The sequence below is a fragment of the Xenopus tropicalis genome, chromosome 6, assembly GCF_000004195.4.
Source record: "Xenopus tropicalis strain Nigerian chromosome 6, UCB_Xtro_10.0, whole genome shotgun sequence".
NCBI lineage: Eukaryota > Metazoa > Chordata > Amphibia > Anura > Pipidae > Xenopus > Xenopus tropicalis.
Genome location: NC_030682.2, coordinates 15,032,291 through 15,042,135, shown reverse-complemented (window position 1 = coordinate 15,042,135; position 9,845 = coordinate 15,032,291).

Genomic DNA, 9,845 nt, shown 5'->3' with positions numbered 1-9,845 from the left:
CAGAATGCTCGGGACCAAGGGTATTCCGGATAAGGGTTCTTTCCATAATTTGGATCTTCATACCTTAAGTCTACTAAAAAATCAATAAAACATTAATCAAACTCAATAGGATTATTTTGCATCCAATAAGGATTAATTATATCTTAGTTGGGATCAAGTACAGGTACTGTTTTATTATTACAGAGAAAAGGGAATCATTTAACCATTAAATAAACCCAATAGGGCTGTTCTGCCCCAATAAGGGGTAATTATATCTTAGTTGGGATCAAGTACAGGTACTGTTTTATTATTACAGAGAAAAGGGAATCATTTAACCATTAAATAAACCCAATAGGGCTGTTCTGCCCCCAATAAGGGGTAATTATATCTTAGTTGGGATCAAGTACAGGTACTGTTTTATTTTTACAGAGAAAAAGGAAATCAGTTTTAAAATTCTGAATTATTTGATTAAAATGGAATCTATGGGAGACAGGCTTTCCATAATTCGAAGCTTTCTGGATATTGGGTTTCCGGATAAGGGATCCCATACCTGTACAGATTTTTCTAACAAGTGAGATCATTAAGAATGATGCAGTGCTTAGACACAAAGCACAAAGTAGTCCTTTGTGACCACAATGATACCAGAATTAAGGGAAAAAATCATGCATCGTGGGACACAGTGCCCCGGCAGCCCAGTTCAAGGCTGGCAACAATTCAATATAGTCAGAATTTTTTTTTTTCGCGACTTTTCTCAAAACGACTTTTCCTTGTGACTTTTCTTGGTAAATATTAGGCATTCGGAAAAACAAGCTTAGTTGGATTTGAAAATAAAAAAAATGAGAATTTACAGAGTGTTAGTAAATCTGCCCTTTAGTCATAAGTTGAACCCTGAAGGGCATCTTTTGTGCTCCCTGAATGGCTGAGGTCAGCCATGTTGTATTCAGAAGTGCCTTTAGGTGGTCAGCATTTGGCCATCTCACCTCCTAGCATGTGTGTGTTATTCAGACATGTAACATAAGGACCAGTAGAAGACGCAAGGCTCCAGGCACATCCTATACTTTCCACCTTGGCTCCCTTGGGTCCGACTGCATTAATCCAGAGCACAGCTGTCACCTAGCATTGCAATGAGTGCACCAGTGGCAATAGTAAATGAGCGCTATTGAGTCGCAAAAACATTTACATAGTTACATAGTTACATAGGGTTGAAAAAAGACCAGTGTCCATCAAGTTCAACCCATCCAAGTAAACCCAGCACACTTAACCCACACCTACCAATCTATACACTCACATACATACACTATATATACAACCACTAGTACTAACTGTAGATATTAGTATCACAATAGCCTTGGATATTCTGATTGATCAAGAACTCATCCAGGCCCCTCTTAAAGGCATTAACAGAATCTGCCATTACCCCATCACTAGGAAGGGCATTCCATAACCTCACTGCCCTCACCGTGAAAAACCACCTACGCTGCTTCAAATGGAAGCTCCTTTCCTCTAATCTAAAGGGGTGACCTCTGGTGCGCTGATTGTTTTTATGGGAAAAAAGAACATCCCCCAACTGCCTATAATCCCCTCTAATGTACTTGTACAGAGTAATCATGTCCCCTCGCAAGCGCCTCTTTTCCAGAGAAAACAACCCCAACCTCGACAGTCTCACCTCATAGTTTAAATCTTCCATCCCCTTTACCAGTTTAGTTGCAGTCTCTGCACTTTCTCCAGCTCATTAATATCCTTCTTAAGGACTGGAGCCCAAAACTGCACTGCATTCTCAAGGTGAGGCCTTACCAGGGACCTATAAAGGGGCAAAATTATGTTCTCATCCCTTGAGTCAATGCCCTTTTTTATACAAGACAGCACTTTATTTGCTTTAGTAGCCACAGAATGACACTGCCTGGCATTAGACAACTTGTTATCAACAAAAACCCCTAGATCCTTCTCCATTAAGGAAACCCCCAACACACTACCATTCAGTAGATAGTTTGCGTTTATATTATTTCTACCAAAGTGCATAACTTTGCACTTATCAACATTGAACCTCATTTTCTAGTTTGCTGCCCAGTTATCTAATTTTGTCAAATCGCTCTGCAAAGCGGCAGCATCCTGCATGGAACTTATAGTTTTGCACAATTTAGTGTCATCAGCAAAAATAGAAACAGTACTGTCTATGCCCACCTCCAGGTCATTAATAAACAAGTTAAAAAGCAAAGGCCCAAGGACTGACCCCTGCGGTACTCCACTAACCACACTGGTCCAATTACAAAATGTTCCATTTACAACCACTCTTTGTACTCTATCCTTCAGCCAGTTCTCTATCCAATTACAAATATTATGTTCTAGGCCAATATTCCTTAATTTGATCATTAACCTTCTGTGAGGTACTGTATCAAACGCTTTAGCAAAGTCCAAGTAGATGACATCAACTGCCATTCCAGCATCAAGGTTCCTGCTCACCTCCTCATAAAAGGCGACTAAATTAGTCTGGCAAGATCTGTTACGCATAAAACCATGCTGGCCCAAACTAATAGTATTGTGAACTGCAATGTATTCAAGTACCCTATCCCTTATTACCCCTTCCAAAAGGTTTCCTACTACTGATGTCAGACTAACAGGCCTATAGTTTTCAGGCTGAGAACGGGATCCCTTTTTAAATAACGGCACCACATTAGCAATCCGCCAGTCTCTCGGCACCATGCCAGACCTCAATGAATCCTGAAAAATTAAGTGAAGAGGTTTGGCAATCACAGCGCTCAGCTCATTTAATACCCTGGGATGAATCCCATCCGGCCCTGGACCTTTGTTTACCTTTACATGTTCAAGTCTCTTTTGAATTTCCTCCCGAGTGACCCATGCGCCAGTAGCTAAATTACTAGAACTGGGCATATTACAAGGGAAGCCTTCATTATCTGGCTCCTCAGATGTATAGACAGATGAAAAATAAGTTCAAAATTTCAGCTTTTTCCCCGTTCTCATCAACCAACTTACCCCCCCGTGATAATAAAGTTCCCACCCCTTCTTGCTTCATGTTTTTACTATTCACATAATTAAAAAATAATTTAGGATTCTTTTTACTCCTAGCTGCAATATCCCTTTCCATTTCTATTTTAGCTTGCTTGATAGCTTTTTTGCATGCTTTATTTGCTTCCTTGTACCTGATGAAAGTTTCTGCTGTCCCAGCTAACTTGAATGCCCTAAAAGCACGTTTTTTCTTACCAACCTCGACCCTAACACTTTTATTCAGCCATAAAGGTTTTGCTTTGCGATGCCTCTCCTTGCTTACAAGGGGGATATACTGTTGTGTATACCTACAAAGCAATGTTTTAAAGATGTTCCATTTTCCTTCTGTGTCTAACCCCATGAAAAGCCTTTCCCAGTTGACACATTGCAGAGATGCCCTTATACTGGCAAAGTCTGCACGTCTAAAATTGAGCGTATCTATCTATCTATCTATCAATAAACCAATTGCAAAACATACATAGTTACATACATAGTAAGTTAGGTTGATAGAAGACATACGTCCATCACGTTCAACCATAATGCCTATATATAACCTGCCTAACTGCTAGTTGATCCAGAGGAAGGCAAAAACCCATCTGAAGCCTCTCTAATTTGCCTCAGAGGGGGAAATATTCCTTCCTGACTCCAAGATGGCAATCGGACCAGTCCCTGGATCAACTTGTACTAATAGCTATCTCCCATACCCCTGTATTCCCTCACTTGTACTGAGAGCTATCTCCCATAACCCTGTATTCCCTCACTTGTACTGAGAGCTATCTCCCCTACCCCTGTATTCCCTCACTTGTACTGAGAGCTATCTCCCTACCCCTGTATTCCCTCACTTGTACTGAGAGCTATCTCCCCTACCCCTGTATTCCCTCACTTGTACTGAGAGCTATCTCCCCTACCCCTGTATTCCCTCACTTGTACTAAGAGCTATCTCCCATACCCCTGTATTCCCTTACTTGCAAAAAAGCCACCCAACCCCTTCTTAAAGCTATATAATGTATCAGCCAGCACGACTGTAACAAATCCTTTTTCGAATATTTAAACGGAACCTCCCTTCTTCTAATCGGTGCCCTCGTGCCCGTTGGAAGGACCTACTGGTAAATAAAACATTAGAGAGGTTATTATATGATCCCCTTATATATTTATACATAGTTATCATGTCACCTCTTAAGCGCCTCTTCTCCAGTGTAAACAAACCCAACTGGGCCAGTCTTTCCCCATAACTGAGACTTCCCATACCCTTTACCAGCTTAGTTGCCCTTCTCTGGACCCTCTCTAACTCAATAATGTCCCGTTTGAGCACTGGAGACCAAAACTGAACAGCATATTCTAGATGGGGCCTTACCAGCGCTCTGTAAAGGGGAAGAATAACCCCCCCTCCCGTGAATCTATACTCCATTTAATACAGCTCAAAACCCTGTTTGCCCTTGCAGCTGCTGCCTGGCATTGCTTGCTACAGCCAAGTTTATTATCTACAAGGACTCCAAGCTCCTTCTCCATTATGGATTTGCCCAGTGCAGTCCCATTAAGGGTATAAGTGGCTGCATTTTTTTACATCCCAGATGCATGACCTTACATTTATCCACATTAAATCTCATCTGCTACTCATCTCCAATGAGGAACAACTGTTATTTTTTGTACACAACCCATGACTAGTTCTTAATATTTCTGGAGCATGCCCAGTCAGTACTGTATCAGACCGTGGATATAGACCGTACAATTAGATCTGAAATCTGCAGCGCTGCACAAGGCATTCCTAAGGCGCACAGGGAATTTACTGAAATGTTCTTTGAATGAATTCCATTTTGGCAATGCTCTTAAAATATTCATTGAATGCAGACTTGGAATCAGCTTTTCTTTTCATGTCTCGGATAAATTTGTGCAGCGCGATGCTATAGTGGATAACATTTTTATATTTGTGTTTGTTATTAAAGTCAGTTTCCACTTTGATGAAAGACTTGACCACTTTTCTTAGAGTCAACTGTTGGAGAAAAAAAAAACCTTCTTCTGAATAAATCATGAGTTTTATACTAAATGAAAGTCCATGGGCACCATCAAACAGATACTTTGAGGATCAGAAAAACGAAGCTTCAGAAGAACTTGCAATGGTTGCATATGTGAAGAAGCCAAGGGTGGCCATCATCTCTAATCTTAGAGTGTATCAGTACCGAAGGTATCAAAGGCTTTCACCTGCTTTTCATGCCACTTTCACTTGTCTTCCCATTCTTACAGAGACAGTATAGACGGGATAAATTAGCTTTTCACTCCTGTAAGATCATGTTATTCCATGTTGGAGGTCCAACATCTATTTCCATCTCACAATAAATAAACTTCTTATGTGCCTTTAGACCCATTGATATCACCTAGCTCTCTTTTTCGTTTTTCAGAGATGTCTTGTATTCAAGATATCCCACGTTTGTTATAGTGTTCTTGGTGGACCTTGATGAGTTCTTAGAATTTCCTTCCAGAGTTTCTTCACATGGTGGAGTTTGAACCTCTGGGTCATGATTACCAAGGATAAACCCAGAAGAGTGTTTCATAATGTACAGCCTAAAGCTGAGTCTTCATGTGAATGCAGAGTTTTTAAACAAATGAAATAGCCTCTCCCTATCCTACACCCTTAGATATGCCCCATAAGAACATTAGTATATTTACTAAGGGTTGTGACAGACGGGGAGATTAGTTGCCGCGTGACAAATCTCCCTTGTCGTGGGCGACTAATCTCCCCGAAATGCCATCCCACCGGCGAGAATGTAAATCGCTGGTGGGATGGCATACGTGGCGCGGCAAATTGGCAAAGTCACGGAAGTTGCCTTGAGAGAAAACTTCTGCAATTTCGGCAAATCGCTGTGCCTTGTATGCCATCCCACCAGCAATTTACATTCTCGCCGGTGGGATGGCATTTTGGGGAGATTAGTCGCCCGTGACAATGGAGATTTGTCGCGCGGCGACCAATCTCCCCGTCTGTCACAGCCCTAAGAGGTAGTTTAAGACTTGCAACCAATAATCTAGTGTTAGGGCCAGCTGCAGGCCCAGACTGGCAATCTGTGGGTTCTGGTAAATGCCAGAGGGGCTGCTGTAAGATTCCATAGCGTTACATCCAGTCTGGAATTGAACCAGTGACCTGCAGGTTGTTGTGTGGCATCTTTTACCACTGGTCAGCTAAGGTCCTGTTCTCTGCTATGGTATCCTTGCATATTGGCTCCTAAGGAAGCGTGCCGTCAGCACGTGAAACATGTTGAGCTGTTCTACTGTTGCTCTTACATTGCTTTTATATCGCTGTACACTGTAAGTAGCCTGCATTGTGCAGGGGATTTATTAAATGATTTTATACTATTTTTGTTTTCCTCTCCATTATATATTCATTGAGGAACGAGAACTCACTGCAATCAATAATTGATTTGGTTTTCCTACATGCTTTATTCCAATTATGTCTGGTGAGCATTTATATTAGACATATTGAGTGATTGGTGGTACACTGTGTTTTTTATAAGCACTTTTGGTGTTTGGTTCATAGACTGTTTAGACATTCTACACTAGATTTTTATTTTTTCTTTTTATATGCGCTTCCATCAACTTGATTTTGCACACATATTCATGTAGGCATGGTTGGTTTTATCTGTTTTTAATCTGGTTACTTGTGTTCAGTGTTAACCATTAACCTGCCTATATAACCCCCTGCTCTGTTATAGGTCTTCCTACTAAAGTTCCTGGGTGTGCCGCGATCCTGTGTATTGGGTTCTGACCCCTGCCTGTATCCAGTGAACTCCGCCCGGACTGACTCCTTGCCTGTTTGACTTCTCTTCTGGATCCTGATTCTGTACCGCGCTACTGTTCTGGTTTTGACCTGGCCTGCCTGACTCTGATTCTAGTAAGCTACTTTAGTACTTTTCAAACAATCTGGTTCCCATGCTTACCCAGAACCTTTGCCCTGGTCCTCTCACTTTAAGAACTGGCAGCATACGAGTAGCGGAGGGATCCACCCTAGGCCAAAGCTACAAATGGAGGGCACTGCTCAATAAGAAATAACAGCCTTTATTTATGATCACTAGACACAGCCTAGGCCAAAAAATGGTGATAGAAATTGTGCCATTAAAATCACTATTTAGTAAAGTACTTGCACCTACTTGAGTTTATCTTTACTAGCTCAAATGCACCAATATACCAGCTTCACCTTGTAAAATAGGGCAGCACACTGAAAGGAAGCCCTCTACTTTATACCTGGTGCAGTTTAAGTATGAATGCTGCATTGTGGGTAGAAACAGTGGATATCAGCAATATTGCATGTTTTACCAAGTTGAAGTTAAGAAAACTATACCCCCAAACAATGTTAAAAAATAAAAATATATTGTATAAAACAGCTCATATGTAAAACTCTGCTTCATCTAAATAAACCATGTATGTGTGCCTTGGCCTGTTTGTGTGCAATGTAAATCCTATGATCCCAGGGGGCGGCCCTTAGTACTTTAAATTGCCATTTTCTATTTAGGATTACCCAATGGCACAAACTGCTAAAGTATATTTTTATGAAAATGGTTTATTTTAACCCAATAGGATTGTTTTGTCCCCAATAAGGATTAATTATCAAGTACAGGTACTGTTTTATTATTACAGAGAAAAGGGAATCATTTAACCATTAAATAAACCCAATAGGGCTGTTCTGCCCCAATAAGGGGTAATTATATCTTAGTTGGGATCAAGTACAGGTACTGTTTTATTATTACAGAGAAAAGGGAATCATTTAACCATTAAATAAACCCAATAGGGCTGTTCTGCCCCCAATAAGGGGTAATTATATCTTAGTTGGGATCAAGTACAGGTACTGTTTTATTATTACAGAGAAAAAGAGAATCATTATTAAAAATTTGAATTATTTGCTTATACAGATATCGGACCCCTTATCCGGAAAGTTCCGAATTACAGAAAGGCCATCACCCATAGACTAAATTTTAATGAAATAATTCACAAAAAAATTGTTTCCCATTCCCGAATAAGCCGCATGGTTTGACACCTCATTCATGGGTCTACGACAAACTAGTTATTTGCCAAAATCCCCATTATAAGTCAATGGGGCAAATTTGGAGACCTCTCTTGCCCTGGGGGTAAAACTTATACCCTTGTGCGGGGTATCTTCTGACACAATTGCAAACCTCTTCAAATGTGGTAAATTTCACGTTTCTAAAAAATTCCCACTCTGCGCTACAATCCGTCAAAGTTGGCCTCAATGTTATTGCCCCCTGCAGGGGCAATTAACCGCCCACCCCTTGCAAAAGTCATAGCACCCTATTCCCGAATAGGCCGCACGATTTGACACCTCACTCATGGGTCTATGACAAACGGTCTGGGACTAGTTACGCGCCGAACTTTAGTACAGAAGAATAATAATAAGCCTGTGAGATAACAATAGTGATGCTCGCTTCGCAAGCACCACTAATTAAGTTTAAACGATAATGACACCTAGCCCTGGTTTCTTCTATCCTCTGGCCTTGGCAGTAAACCATGTCAGCTTAATTAAATGGGCAGTTCATTATCTTTAAAGGAACACTACAAGCCCTGTGTGAAATTTTAAAATTAAACTGATGCATTTAGAAAAAAAACATGTTTTCCCATCATGGGAAAACATGTTTTTTTCAAAATGCATCAGTTTAATTTTAAAATTTCACACGGGGCTTGTAGCGTTCAACAGCAACCCTGTTATAAGACGTTTATTATGTTTTGATAATGTTCAATACTACGCAGCACTGCTGACATTAGAGGGCGCTCTTTCCAGCAAGCCAGATAGTATCATAGTCACTATGGTTTTGATACAGCCATGTGAGCAGAGCTGGCGGCCTTACAGTTTGCAAAATAAAGCCTTCTGTGTGTGTGTGTGTGTGTGTGTGTGTGTGGGTACAAACTGTACAACTGGCGATGAGGATCAACTTTCTGCATCATTTTGTTGACTGATTCTTACTAAAAGTGAGTAGCCTGCATTTATGCTCCTCTGTCAGGGCCCTTTGCACTGAGTACACTTTTCCACCATTTTGACTCTGATACTGAACCTAACTCTGCTGGACAATATACTCTTTTCCACCATTTTGACTCTGATACTGAACCTAACTCTGCTGGACAATATACTCTTTTCCACCATTTTGACTCTTGATACTGAACCTAACTCTGCTGGACAATATACTCTTTTCCACCATTTTGACTCTGATACTGAACCTAACTCTGCTGGACGATATACTCTTTTCCACCATTTTGACTCTGATACTGAACCTAACTCTGCTGGACAATATACTCTTTTCCACCATTTTGACTCTGATACTGAACCTAACTCTGCTGGACAATATACTCTTTTCCACCATTTTGACTCTGATACTGAACCTAACTCTGCTGGACAATATACTCTTTTCCACCATTTTGACTCTGATACTGAACCTAACTCTGCTGGACAATATACTCTTTTCCACCATTTTGACTCTGATACTGAACCTAACTCTGCTGGACAATATACACTTTTCCACCATTTTGACTCAGATACTGAACCTAACTCTGCGGACAATATACACTTTTCCACCATTTTGACTCTGATACTGAACCTAACTCTGTTGGACAAAGGTGGATGAGATGGATACAAAGATTTGAGAATGATCTGATTGCTATGGATGTCACTAATGCTGACAGAAAGAAAGCTTTATTACTGCATTTAGCTGGGGAAAAGGTGTATGATATCTATGGCACACTGGCTGAACCCACTGACACATACACAGAGCTGAAAGTGAAACTGACTGTGGAGACTAAGGGGCACATTTACTAATCCACGAACGTCCGAAAAGCGTCCGAATGCGTTTTTTTCGGAATGATCGGTACTT